Source organism: Protopterus annectens, chromosome 10.part0 (assembly GCF_019279795.1).
Source record: "Protopterus annectens isolate FY-2018-M chromosome 10.part0, PAN1.0, whole genome shotgun sequence".
Lineage (NCBI taxonomy): Eukaryota > Metazoa > Chordata > Ceratodontiformes > Protopteridae > Protopterus > Protopterus annectens.
In genome coordinates this window covers 1,269,719,380-1,269,735,038 of record NC_056744.1, presented here as the reverse complement: position 1 = coordinate 1,269,735,038, position 15,659 = coordinate 1,269,719,380, and positions in this window count along the sequence as shown.

Genomic DNA, 15,659 nt, shown 5'->3' with positions numbered 1-15,659 from the left:
TATTAAAGCCAGCATTTGAATGATAGGGGTATCACTCTCCTAAATCACTCAGTAGATATTCAGACTTTTTGGTAAGTCACTTCTCCCTGACACATTCTTAGTAGGTATACATCAAAGAGGGGAAACTGTAAAAGCTGTTTGTTCCTGCAGTCAGAGTAATTAGTGATATCTGCAAGGCATTAATAGGGAACACTTATCAATGCTAATCCTTGCATTACTTTGGTGAGTGCATGTAATCATGTAGGTCATTACACTATGTTTACATTCCTTACACATAGTGCAGATTGTGGTATTCAGGAATGCTAATAATTTAACACCTCATTTGCATACTGACAGTGCTCACATGGCTGACTCTGCACTATTTAAAGGTAATCATGTAGCTATTTCCCTTGTTCCACACTGGGGAGACTGTTTTGATACAGAGAACTTGATATTGCTACCAACCTCAACTTTTGGAGAACTATCAATTTCCTACACTGCTGTATTGTTAATTTTTGTTGATATTTCTGACATAATGCTTTTAGATTAACATTAAAAGATATTTTTGTTGATATTTCTGACATAATGCTTTTAGATTAACATTATAAGCAGTCTGTTTTGTTTTAAATATTTTCTTTTATCCCTTTCTTTTGGCATAACCATGTCTGCATTACAAAAATTATACTACTGAATGCTACTTGACCTATTTTTTAGTTTGCATTTCATTTGATGTTTGTGCACTTATTGGGAATGAGTGTATTCTAACTATGTGGGAAAGTCTGACATTTTTACATCTGTTAGCAGAAAAAGAAAAATGTGTTCTATTTGTGGATTTGTACCTAATTGATCTCCACAGCAGTTTTGTCTTACATATCTACTGCTACATTTGTAATTAGTATTGTTAATTCTGAAATGTATTGCACAGTTAAACTTGTGTTATCTCTGCTACAGAAGGGTTATAGATCAGTGTTGATTTTGAAAAATCTATTTTTTTGGGTGTAGTCATAGGGTGAAATTAACTTTTAAATTGTCTGTGTGAATGTTGGATGCATGCAGTCAAACATAATTGAACTCAAAGCCACCCTGGCTTTGTATTACATGTATATAATTATGTGTGTCTGTTTTTTGTTTCAACATATACTGGGATATGGCATCCAAACAGAAAACTGTACCCCATAAACCATCATATATCAATGCAGAAAACAAGATCATTATCCATGCCTTACTTTCCCGTGAAGCTTTTGTGTTAGGGAGTGGCACAGGTGACCAATTTCCCTGAGCTAGGATATGGCAGCAGGTGGTTGATAACATTAATACTGTCAGATGGCATGAATTACCTACTCCCAGATATGACAGTGGGTGAGTGATATGGTAATCTCCGCCTGTCAGTGGGTAGCTGCAATTGGCCAGGAACACATGGCTACAAGGGGTGGTCTTGCTAAGAACCACCATTAACTGAAACAGAAGAATTCATATACATTGTCAGAGATGTGACACAGGGTTCCACTAGAATCCTAGATATTGGTTCAGATATGGATGACAGAGTGTCCCAAGAAGAACTTCCAGATATGCAAAATGCAAGTGTCATTGCTATATTTTTATATCCATATATCTAAGTCTGATATATATATATATATATATATATATATATATATATATATATATATATATATATATATATATATGTGTGTGTGTAATTATGTATGTAGAGACAGAGAGTGATAAATGTGAGTCAGACCATAGTCATGCAGAAATAGTAGAAGTTGTTTTAGGGGTGGAATCCAACTGTTCCCTGCATTTTTGCATGGGAACATTTTACATCTGCACTTGTGAAGGGAATTATTTTCTTTTGTCTTATTTCATTTGCATTATGAAATTTTAGCAGACTGCTTTCCTTTCTATTCCTCACATACAGGCACTTCTGGATTGCAGGTTGCCAGCCCATTGACACATGGCAAGCACAAAACTGGTTATTGTTACTACTGTATGTAGGGTAGATTTAGGTTTATATGAAAGTAAAATTTCTGTTGCTTTAGCATGTGGTAAAGCTTAACATACATTTTGTATAAGGAAAATATGTGATTAATTTTTCTCTCCCTTTTTCTGTTTGCTGTGTTTATTGTTTGCTTTCATAGATGATACTGTGAGTGGTATTGTGAAACTCCAACCACCTGATGCTGGAGTATCGATAGTATTTTATTATGATAGTGAAAATGAACAGACACAGTATCTGAGTGCAGAGAGTCAGTCTGACACTGAGGTTGTGGCAATAAACATCCTCTCCCCACATTTCAGGCACATACCAATGACACAGAAACATCTGATATAGGAAAGGTTGAAAGTGACTAGGTCGATCAAGTTAGTGTGGTTACTCTGGTTGCACAGTTAATAGCTTCTCTCAGAGTGTGGTGCCACACAGGAGGGTTGGTAGAGGTGCTCAGAGAAGGCCTTCTGTCCATTCTCTTCCTGATAATGTTGCATCATTAGGTGGCACCAGGTGTATATGTAGGGCCAAGAGGAGGCACAGGCCTTCCAAGAGATAGTCCGACTACTATATGTCATGCATTCTGATATGACTGATGCATTCTGATATGACTGACTCACTGAACCATATGGACAGCTCCTTAGACAGAATGAATGAATGAATGACATGTTGGATCAGTCAATGTCTGTGATGGAATGTCTGTAGGGGGAAAGTAGACATCCGGGAAAGTAAACATCCACTTGGCTATTAGCAGAAGTGCTGTGCAAGATCCCACTCATGTAATAACACTACACCCTCTGCTCCATCACTGAGTGTGGTGTCCACACAAAGAAGTGGTAGGCTGCAGAGTTGTTGTCCTAGATGTAGTCATGAGGAGAGCTCATCCAGCAGACATGACATTGCTCATAGTCAGGCAAAACCCTGACTTCTAGCAAGGACCATGTAAGTAGCAGTGCAACTCTTGATAGAAGTTGTTCTCATGGCTGGGGGCAATGACACTGAACTGAGTACTCTACCATGCACAGATCCCAGCTGTTTGAGATGCCAAGATGTAGTGCTAGCACAGTGCTTGAATGTGTTCATGCAGACACACACACACACACACACACACACACACACACACACACACATAGAAGAAAAAACATTTTAACTTGCCCATACCACCTCACACAAATGCAAACTATCTAAAGAGTAAGGTTGAATGCTATACCTCTTTTGTTACTGGCCCTAAACATGGAAAATGCATGCTTCTTACTTGCACACACTCACATCTTTGATCTCAGCCTTGTCCTCCTATCCACCCCCCACCCTGTGCAACTGATGATGGCTGTGCCCTGCCCTGTGCATATGTCTTTGTGAATTAGGGTTGCATATATGTCTGATGCACATATTGGATAGCTAACGCTTGCTTATTCACAAGCTTGCATTTATCAATATGCATTACACAAGAAATGTTTTTGATTTCTTGTTCATACTCATTTGTGAATGATTGTGTCTATAACTGTTGAACTTCATTGTATTTCAGTTATTATTGTCATAACAATACAGTAGGCACTGTAGTATTTCTTTTTGGTATCGTTGTGCAAATGAGGGTATAATTGACCTGATCCATATTTTATAGATGACAGTCAATTGAAATGCTTGATGCACAGTATTGCTTGTAATATATATAAGTGAAATATAGCAAAAATCTGACAGAGGAGATATTACTAACATAACTGTACATACCTCTCAACCTGGAAACATCAAAAATCTGGACAAGGCCCATGAAAAATAGGTACAAATTTGTATGCTGATTAACGTAAAATTTGCATACATAAGTACATAATCCCACCCACTCCAATGGAATTGTGGGATACCAACTTTCAAATGCAATCTGAAGAACAGACAACCAAAATATGGCACCAGATTCCCCCCTGCCGCCATTCCAATGTCCCATTACCCGGCTATTTCACCCCATTTACCATAAACACTAATTTGTACATACTGCTTTACATCTACAATGATTTGGATTTTATTTTTACATTTTAAAGCACAATCCACAAACACTAATATATATCTGCTAAACAAAGCAATACTGTCTCACAATGAAAATAGACTTGGCATTAAAACTTATCTGCCCTTGAAACTCACATTCATTGAAACAGCATTGAAACCCACACCACATCCAAAGAAAATGTATCTGGCCAGTGGTGGATAAAGTTTACCTTTGGGCTGTTTTCAAATCATAGGCCCCTTGCACACAAAACAAGAAACATACATGCATTCTTTGAGGGTCTATATCACTTCGACGAAACGGCAGAAGTTCAAACACCATATGTTCAAACTTCTAACCTCGAAGTGCAAAACCATCGAAGGCTTAGAACATTTTTTTTCCCAGGGAAACAAAATCGTTGTTCCAAGAAACACACACACAACACAAGTACATCAAAAAAACAGTAATCCACACACATACACTTAAAATCCTACATCTAACCCTACACTAAACTGTACATACACTACTATCTATCCACTTACCATAACCCAAACCCTAACCTTAAGGTCCATGACTATCGCACCCTCACCTGACCAGCGCCCTAACCCTAACTCCTCTATCCCACCCTAACCCTAAAGTCTGTCACTATTGCACACCCACCTAACCTGCGCCCTAACTCACCTAACCCGTGTCCTAACCCTAACGTCCACACAATCGCACACTTACCTGAACCCGACCTGTATCTTTCCACCACAGTGCTGAAAATAGTGAAGCCACAGAAACGGCCCACCGAATTCTTTCCCTGGGAAATAATTTGGTGTTCCGCGGCTTCACGATAATCCAGTTTTCGAACTTCACAGTTCGAACATATGGTGTTCGAACTGCTGAAGTTTCGACAAACTGATAGGAACCCCTTCTTCAATACACCTTCCTGACTTTATTAAATTATACTCCTTGTATAATACAGCACACTTGTTAGACTTAAGTTAGAGCGCATTTTAAATTTATTGTTTGAACATTTTTCCAGTAGGCAATGAAGCAAAATGCATGAACTAATAATGACAAAACTGCCCAGTTCAGAACATTTCCATCACAAAAGTCTACTTACACACACACACACACACACACTATATATATATATATATATATATATATATATATATATATATATATATATATATATATAGTTCATTAGCACTTAAAGAGTTGCACCCTATACCTTGCAACTTCCATATGAAGGTCTAGCAGCTTATGCAGTCTGGCAGTTAGAATACTGAACTATAATTCTGAGTTGTTAATATTCTTCTTCCTGCGCCAAGGGTTCAGGGTTTGATTCCTTTTACATTTGTTTGCCTGCACTGTCAATCTGATGAAGTTACTCAACTGGGCAATGCATCTGATTTGCTCTTGAAAAGGGACAGCTGAGTCCAGTGGGCTTACCCAGTCGATAAATAGGTAAAAAATATACACTGCTTACTCTGTGAAGCATTTTTCTATAATCCCCATTTAATATTATTGCAAACCAAGGGATGTGGAGTTTTTATTGATGCATTAATTCACTTTAATTTAAAACGATCTTGGAAGGCTCACCTTTTACTTTGCTCATATTTCTTGAAAGATTGTTTACTATTTTAGTACTGATTCTAAACTGTAATGTTCATGTTTGTCATAGGCAATCTCTTCGCTCCATTATCTTTTTGTACTTTTTTTCTGAAATAAACATCTCAGAGGTGACCAGAGGTACTTGTATTATTTTATATGGTCTAACCAATTTTTCTCTCAACTTCACTACTAATCTCTGGTAAACAATATGTTGGTAAATCATGGCATGGTGTGGACAAATTCAAATTTTACTACTGGTGGGAAGAATTGTTTGGTCACAAGTGCAGAGCAAGTGATCATGTTAAACCTCCCATCATGAATAAAAATGTAAATTACTGAAAACCCTGACATGGTATTTCAGCAATAGAATAATGCTTAAAAAAACAGAAAGGTCTAACTTTTAATATATTGCCATTGTTTAACTTACACCTGGTCTTTCTGTCTGTGTGTTCTAGTTGTTGCTGCTGTTGTCTTTCGGCTTTTCCTAGTTAGGGGTCGCCACAGCGGAACTCTGATCCACTAATTATTGGCAGTAGATTTTGAATAACGCCTAGGTGCCAGCTCGATGTTCAACCTTCAACAAAAGCACTCCCATTTATGCATGTCTTTCGAACGCCCACCCAACCGTGGGGAGGACATGCAGACTCCACACAGAAGGCGCTCCCTGCACTCCAGCCGAGAATTGAACGGGAGAGCCTCTTGCTATGAGGCAACGATGCTACTGATGCACCACCGCAGATTATTTTTTGGATATTTAGTGTAAGCTGACAGCCATAAATAGGGCAAACAATTTGCAGAACATTGTATGGATGTAGTTTGTGCGATTTTAACTGTGGCTGCTGTAAGTCAAAGTTATATAGTTCCAATACTTTAGGAAAAAACATGTACCTCCCCTTTGGGAAAAAAACATGTACCCATGAATTACCACAATGGTGGCAGTACACTAAACACCAAAAGTGTGATAAGAGACTTAGGGACACAGGTGGACAGTGGTCTCACCTTCGATAACCACCTCGCCACAACAGTCAGGAAATCCTTCTATGTGACACACCTCATCACTAAGGGCTTTTCATCCAGAAAAAAAGGAGGTCATTGTCCCACTCATCCCTCATTAGACCCATTATAGAATACAATGCCCTGTTTGGTATGTACCTCTCAAGACATCTGCAACAACTGGAAAGGCAGCAGAAATAACTCACTAAAAGAATCACAGGCCTAAAGCAGATGCTCTATGCTGACTGTCTGAAAAAACTCCAGCTATACTCTGTCACATATTGTCTACTCAGAGGTGATCTCTGCTTAACATACAAGGGTCTATATCATGAGATTGACATCTTAAAATGTCAACCAAATTTGTTTGACACGAAAATGTCAAACTGCAACTTTCCCGAATGGCCAAATTACTGAAATTGGTTGGCCATTCTGTTACACCTGCCCTTTCCCTGACTGTAGTGTGTCTTGGAGTTATAATATTTAGTTAGGGGGCGTGGGTGGTGAGGCCCCCACGTAAATATGCTTGTTTTTGTGTGGCATTGGTGTTTGGCCAACTGATTTCTTTCCGTTGGAAAGAAATCGGTGATTTGACCATTCGAGAAAGTTGGAGTTTGACATTTTCGTGTCAAACAACTGAGAGTCGACATTTTAAGATGTCAAGCTCATGATATAGACCCACATACAAGGCCATGTCAAACCCAGAGCTGTTGGACATGCTACACTTAAAGAAATCCCAATCCCTCAGAGCCACACGCTCCAAGGATCTAAAACTTGTCATCACAATGAACAAAACATGCTAGAGGGATAGGTTCCTGACCCAGAGACTCCCCAGACTCTGGAATAGACTGCCCATGCATGTCAAGCACAGCACCTCTTTGGCCCTCTTCAAAAGGAACCTTGACGACTGGATGGGAGACAGGAAATTCACCCCGGAGATCATGTCAGTCACCCTGCTAGACAGGGGTCCAGGAAGTAAATACTGTGGGAAGAAATAGCCAGGGAAATTGTTATGGCTAGGCTTGTATAGGCCCTAGGGCTGATAGCCTAATTCCAACCTATGAACCTATGAGTGTATAAATCATGAAGCTGAAGATATGCAGGTATGTTTAACTACTAAAATGCTTTGTGTTTATAGAAGATGAGTGGGAAAGAAGCTTTAATTGTGTACTACTCTACAAATCTTTTCATTTCCTAGAAATGTTTAATGTGGCAGCTGTTTTATTAGCTACATGGATTTGACTTTCTGTATGTTATTCAACTTTAAGGAATTTGAGGCTTTTACATCCTTAATGGAGTGCAGTGCACTCCAGAGGGAGACACACATCTCTCCATTTTATACTGACTCCTGTAGCTTACATTCAGGTATGTGTATTTCATTTATTTATAACATATTAGCTGGATGAAATTACTATTTGTTCCCTATGACTATTTTTGATACCTTTAAGCAATGAGCTCCAGCTGTACCTTCTTTACTCCTCTGAAAAGATAATTCCTCTTTTGGTGAGAGTGTTTGTATTATGGAATAACTTACAAGAGTTAAATCTAAAAAGAGGTTAGAATGGAGACTTGTCTATACTTTTTTGAGACATACTTATATAGTTATGCAAATAGTAGTTGCATAGACATAAAAGTTATCTGAGAAGGATGAATGACAGAAGCTAATTTGGTGGAGGAATGGCACTACAACACCTTTTCACTAAAACCTTCATTCACCAAACTCTGTCCTCATATACACATAACCTATACTAAAGTGTCATATCCTCTGATTCGGTTATGATTGTTTGGTGGGATACAGGAATGTTCTATCACCTGGGAAGTTAGGAGGTTCAACTTTTTTTTACAACACTTTTATAAATGATTCTGTGAAGAGGATTCATTCGCTCTCTCTTTGGTTGAATTGACTTCTATCATCTGTAAGGGAAGCAAGAAATATTTAAAGATTTTGCCTTTTTTAAGTTATGTTTTATCAGGAAAAGGACACTGGATTGCTGACTCAGCTACTGAAAGCAAATGATCTGTATTAAACCATCAAACACCCCTCTTGTTGAACTTTGCTGGTGATGACAAATACCAGTTACTGAGCAGGACCATTTTACTGTTTGCTTGTGCAGTGAAGATAGTGCAGAATAGAGACAAAGAAACAGGTGGTAACTGTTTATTTTTTTATCTTTATTCAATGTAAAAGAGTTGGTATGCACATAAATGCATGCATGCATACACACACACACGCACACGCACACACACACACACACACACACACACACACACACACACGCACGCACGCACACACACACACACACGCACGCACGCGCGCGCACACACACACACACACACACACACACACACACACACACACACACACACACACACACACACACACACCAGAATTGAATATGTTTGCAAATAAGAAAAACATGTTTCCTACTCATTCAGTGTTCACCCTGGACTTCCCAGTCATCGCAGGATATGGCAAAATACATCCAATCCATATTTGAAAATGAAAATCCGCACATACATCAATTCAAAGTCCGGAAATGGCACGTACATCCTCAAAGTCCAGAAATCTGTGCACTGAGCCCTTGAGCTCGATTCCAACAGGCTGGTAGCCCTGAAAGAGCTGACATCATCACGCATGTGATGATGTCAGCTCAAAACCGGGAAAAATTAAAAATAAGAAAAGAAGTTGAGGAAAAAGTCAGAAATGAAGGGGTGCCACTTGGGAATAGTGGCACCCCATTATTTGGACCACAAAACTTGGTAAAAAATGAGTAATTCGGCACGGTTGGGAGGTATGTAACTGTATGCCTCAGACAAAGGCTCAGCTTAGAGTGCATATACATATTTCCATATAAGAGTAATGGTTAAGTAAATGTATTGATTGAAAGGCATCATTTTTCTGTGTGTGGGTGAAATAGTAAGTTAGTGAGTGGATGTGCTACCCTTTGCCTCTTAGACAGAGCCAGGGTGTACTGTGCACACCTCTGTCTGTCAGTACCATCTGCAGATGGTATTTCTCCCCCAGACTTCTCATCAGTATCTGCTGCAGCTGTTGCTGTTGCTGCTGGCCTTGCCTGTCATACTTAAAACTGTGGTCCAGCCCCATGTTCTTTGTTGTAGTGTGTTTCCTGAGTATTATATTGTGTAACATGGCACAGACTGCAAGCATTTTGGCAGAGATTCCTGGGTTGTACTACAGTGCACCTACTGATGTGTCATTGATTTCAGCAATGCAAACACAGTTTCTACAATATTCCTAGTTTGAGTGTGGGCCTTGCTCAGTGTGGTTGTGGGTGTTTTTCATGGGTGTCTTTTGTCAGGGCTCTAAAGCATAACCTGAATAACCTGCATTCCTTACCAGATGACCTTGAGGAATGTCACCCCTAGCAAACCTAGTGTACAGTGTGAGTCACGAAAACTGCCTGGATTACCTGCACAGACATTTTAGATGACCCCTTGGACATTGCAGACAAAGTGACAGCTTATAGAATAGAAACCTTTTCTGTTGGAGTACCACTTTCCCTGTTCTACAGGTAGGATTTTATTTCTATGTGTGTACAACCTATGGCCTCCAACATGTCAGGGTAGTATGGTACTACTTAGAAGTCCTGCATGGTGCTTGCTTTCTCCTGTATGGTTTATGGGAAACAGATATGCTTCCTTACATGTAGTAGCATTGCATTTAAAAATTGTTGTAATATTCTTGAGGTGGATGCTTGTGACATCCCTAATATATCTCCTTTGTGTCTCTGAAAAGTACCACTAGCTAGTATTCATAATGCTAAACATAAATTTTCCACTGGGATGGGTTCTCCATGATTTCCGAGGCCTGAGATGTGGGCAGCAGAGACTCATGTTTCCTTCATTGTTTCCCCGTCCTTTCTGTACCTCTCAAACATTTCTCTGTCACACAGTCCATGGTAAGTGAAATGTGCTTGAAACACCTTTCTTCTTTTTGCCCAAGGTCTGACAGCAGCACCTGTTGAACATACAGCATATTAACAGTAGAAGAAACTGCTAACGTTTTTTTTTTCTAAGTGTAATCCTGCCTTTACTCCAAAGATTTTTGGTGTACAAGGCAAAAGACTACACTGAGGGCATATGATTGCTTTATAGCTTCTTGAATAGCTCCACTAAATTGGATTAGTTAATTAGCATATACGTTGGCTCTTTATGCCTTCATTAGCATATTCTGTCATTTGTTTGTGTTTGGCGGTTCTACACATCATGTAGAGAAACTTAATGTATACTAAATAACTTGCTATTGTGTTGTCAGCATGGTGTGCCATCAACATGATAGCTACACTTTATGTAGCTGTTAATGAATCTGGCTTATAGTCTTGCTTGTTCAAATTTTAACAAGTTTCTCATTTTGTGTTAAAGAAGGTTCAGTATTAGAAGAGTGATCTGCAAAATTATTTAAAAAAAAATATTTTGGAAACTGGAATTAGTTGCTGATGGACCACCACTCTTAAAAGATTATGTGTCCATCAATTTTATTTTGAAAGAAAAAACACAGTATTATATTGGTGATTTTTGATAATATGGCTTTGTGTGACTATTCTGTAAACATTTCATTTCCTGTGTGTTTTGTCATTCTGATGAAATTGTTTCATTTAGATTAAAGCACTGAATTAGTCCTACATGGTGAGATTATTTATTTTACCACTTCTAAAAAGTTACTTATCTTAAACAGATTTCTCATTTCATTTATTTTCAAATATCTAATCTTTTAGAATCAATTTCCAGTTATCCCACTGGGACACTGTTGTATGAAGGGAGTTCTCTCTCATATCCACAGTGGATTCACACCTGGGCACAGCAAAAAAATTACCATTTATTTGATAATTGACTATATTTTAACAATATAGGAAAGAACTACTTACTACTTCTAAGTATATTTTCTTTGTTGACTTGCAAAAGGCATGTGAATTCTTACTGAACATTTCACATCTTTCAGTTATCCTGGTCTTTATCTTGATCCACATCTCTCTTTAAAATTGCATACTCAAAAACATAATAATTAATTTTCAGAAACAACTTACATTGGTAAAAAAAATTCTAGTCAACTACTTCTTGAAATAAGAAAGGCTACTAGTGTTACTATATTTATCTCCAGACTGAATACTCACTTATTTTCTCACTGTTCACTATTTTTGTGAAACCTGTTCAGAATCTGTCATTTTATCAGCCTTCCACACCCTATAGAACAACACTGTTTAACACTTCCTCTTACTCCCTGGCTACTCATGTCTGCCGCAACATCTTTTCTTTTGCAGCAGATAGTAAAGACAACCACAAGGCCTTCTATAATTATGTAAAGTATCTCCACGGCAATACCCAGATTTGCTGTGAACGACTGCACAATGGTACCTGTTATACAGAGCCAACAGATATTGCCAATATACTGGTCAACAGATTCAGTGCCAACTTTACCCCTCCCCCCAAAAGGACCAATCTCAATACCAGTAGATTGACAGGCACCCAGTATTACTGCTGCACAGGTTAAAACAGCACTGTCCAAGGCCAAGAATACAGCTTCTATGGGACCTGATAATATCCCTGGCTATATTCTACATGAACTACAGAGTGAACTGGCACCTCACCTGTTTGCCCTGTTCAATCACAGCCTCACCTCAGGCTTTGTCCCTACCGAATGGTGCACTGCTATAGTCATCCCTCTCCACAAAGGAGGAACGACTACAGACCCTGAGAACTATTGTCCCATTAGCCTGACAAGTCTGATATGCAAAGCTATGGAGCGCATCATTGTGGATCTAATAAACAAGGATATAGGGAATCTCCAAACTCCGGATCCCACACAGTTTGGTTTTGTGAAGGATAGGTCATGCCTGCTTAACTTGGTCGACTTCTATGAGTCAGTCACCAGAGCTGTGGGTGAAGGCAAGGTGGTTCATACAGACTACCTTGATCTGGCCAAGGCCTATGATACCATTCCCCACTCAGGAATCATAGAAAAACTCACTAAGCTAGGCATCAACCCCTATATCACTAGGTGGGTTGCAAACTGGCTCACAGATAGAACCCACAGTGTGAAAGTAGCTGACTCCAAGTCAGACTGCTGAACAGTCATGAGTGGAGTCCCACAGGGATCGGTCCTGAGTCCTGTCCTGTTTGGTATCTACTTCTCAGTGTTTATAAGGATTTGTGCAGTGGGGAAACTCCCTTGTTCTCCAATACAGACAGTGATGTGCCCCTTTCCTCTACTGTTTATATATGCTAACAATAATGTAATTGTACCGAGACAAATTCTCTGATGCACACAGTACTTGCACTTTTGTCATAACACTTTAGGTGTTGGTCATTATTTAGTTTATTTGTTGTTTGTTAATTATGTAGGTGCTTTGGTCAAAAAGCATTTTTTGTCATGACTGAATCCAAAAGGAATACAATAAAATACAACCAGATGCAATCATGGGCCTGCACCCTTTTATCATAGGATCATAGGATCACAGGGAGTTACTAGGCTATTGGCCCTGAGGCCTTTACAAGCCTAGCTAAGAATTTAGCCCATGTTCTAACAAGTCAGCACCTGATGCCCCTGTCCAGCAAGGACACAGGTGGAATCCCAGGGGTGTATTTTCTGTTCCCCATCCAGTTATCTGGGTTGTACTTAAAAAGGTTTAATGAGATACTCTGCTTGACCTGGCGAGGGAGTCTATTCCACAAAAGGGGGTGTGTCTGGGACACAAATCTGTCCTGCCAACAAGTTCTATTGATGTCACAGACCAGGTTGAGGTCTCGCATGCAAGATACTCGAGTGGAGCTTGACTTGCAGATATGCAGCAGTCCCATCAAGGTGGGGTCTGAGATTGCTTTGCATGCCAGACAGAGGTCATCTCTGAGGAGTCTTTATGAGACTGAGTAGAGGGACAGGGCTTTTAGCATATCTGTGTGGGGTAGATGTTTGAGGCCCTGGATTCGCCGGGTGAGGAACCTCTGTGGTCTCTCCACCTGCTGCATTGCTTTATGAGGTACATGCTGAAAGAGGCATTGTACTCAATAATGGGTCTTATAAAGGAAGAATACAGGGAATTTATGACCTCCTTGTCTCTGAATGAGATACCCTTACTAATGAGGTGGGTCATGTAGAAATCTTTCCAATACAATGGAGGCAATATGGTGGTCAAAAGTCAGTTTGCTATCAACCTGGGTGCCCAAGTCCCTCACGACTGATTGCATGCTTAGGACCTTGTTATTCATATGATAATTTGTGCAGATGTCACTCTTCCCAAAGGAGATGATGATTCATTTTTTGGCATTCAATTGGAGGCCATGTTTCCAGCACCTAACATTTGCTTGGGTCAGACCCTCTTGGAGGATGTCCACATCACTAGAGGAATTGATGACAGAGCTCAGCTTGCAGTCATCTGCAATCTTGGTCAGCCATAGCTCACTGGTTTTGTCCGGCAGCTCAGAAAAGTATATTCCAAACAACAGAGGTCCTAAGACTAAACCCTGGGGTATACCACTCATTATGGGTCTACTGCTTGAGGTGACTTCCCCTATTTTTGACTAGGTGGTTTCTATCAGTGACCCAGTTTGCTACCCATCTGGTAACATACAGATTGATGCCTAGTTGAGAGATTTTACCTATTATACCTGAATGGGGAATAGTATCCATGGCTTTGGCCAGGTCAAGGTAGATGTCTTCCCCTCATCCATGGCTTTGGTGACTGTCTCAAAGCAGTCAACCAAATTTAACAGGCATGACCTCCCCTTGATGAAACCAAACTGTGTGGGATCAAGTGTTTGGAGGTTACCAATGTCCTTGTTAATGTGGCCCATGATAATCCATTCCATGGCTTTGCAGATCAGGCTAGTTAGGCTGATGGGTCTATAATTTCTTGCATTGGTGGATGCTCTACCTTTGTGCAAAGGGATGACAGTGGCTGTCCTCCACTTGGCCGGGATGAAGCTGGTACTCAGGCTTTGCTTGAATAGGGTGCCAAATGGTAATGCAAGTTCCTGCCTGATTTCATGTAGGATGCAGCCTGGGATGTTATCAGTTCCCATGGAGGCTGTATTTTTTTACTTTGAGAGGGTAGTGATGACTTGCTCCCTAGAGATAAGGGGAGGGGGGCAGGTGCTGGGGATGTCCTGATTTACTGATGGGGGGGGACAAAGGGGTGACATTTTCACTGAACCTATCTGCCAGCAGGTTTGCTATATCTACACAGTTTGTGTATGGGGTGTCCTTGACCACCAGTGCTGAGCAGATCTGAGTGCTTCCTTTGAAATTGCAGACATGCGTAAAGACAGTCTTATGATTGTCTTTAATAGATGTGGCCAGTTTGGACTCAAAGTTTGCTTTGGAGGATTTTGTGAGTGCTCTTATTTGCTTGTTTAGGCTAAGCAGAGATTGCTTCCAATTAGGCACCTGCTCATTCTTGGTCCTGGACAGCAATTTTTTTCCTTTTATTACAGAGTTTATTTATTGCAGATGTTCACCAGACAGGTTTACTCTTCCCTGAGGAGGAGGATTTTGTCCTGTCTGGTATTCCTGATTTCATACAGCTATATAAATCTTGTTTAGTACTTTGGTTTAGGTTTGGAATTTTTGCCAGTTCCTATGAAGGAAGAAGGGGCTGTGAAGCTGTTTATACCTTCCCTCAAGAGGATGTAATCAGCTTTAGAGAAGTTTTTTTGTTTGACCCTAGTTGGGGGGGGGGGAGATGGTGACTTTGAAAGTGACCGCTTTGTGGTCAGATCTTACCAGGGATGATGACACTGTAGGGATCCTGCAGTGGTTACTCATGATGGTTAATACCAAGTCCAATATATTATCACCTCTTGTGGGGGTGTTGACCAGCTGGTTCAGGCATTTGCATTGATGAAATCAAGGAAATTGTGGGCATTTGTGTTTTGGCATGAGTAGTTCTTCTAGTCTATGGTTGGATAGTTAAAGTCACCCAGGATCAGGGTAAATGGTTGAATCCTGATTGATTCAAAGTGGTCCATATAGGTGGAGTGAGCATCTTGAGTCAAAGTTGGGAGCCTGTAGCTAAGCATGATTTTACTAGGGGTCTTGTAAATAGTTAACTACACCTGGAGTGTCTTCGATGTGTCATACTGTTTGACCAACCTGGAAGTGTGTATGTCTTTAAT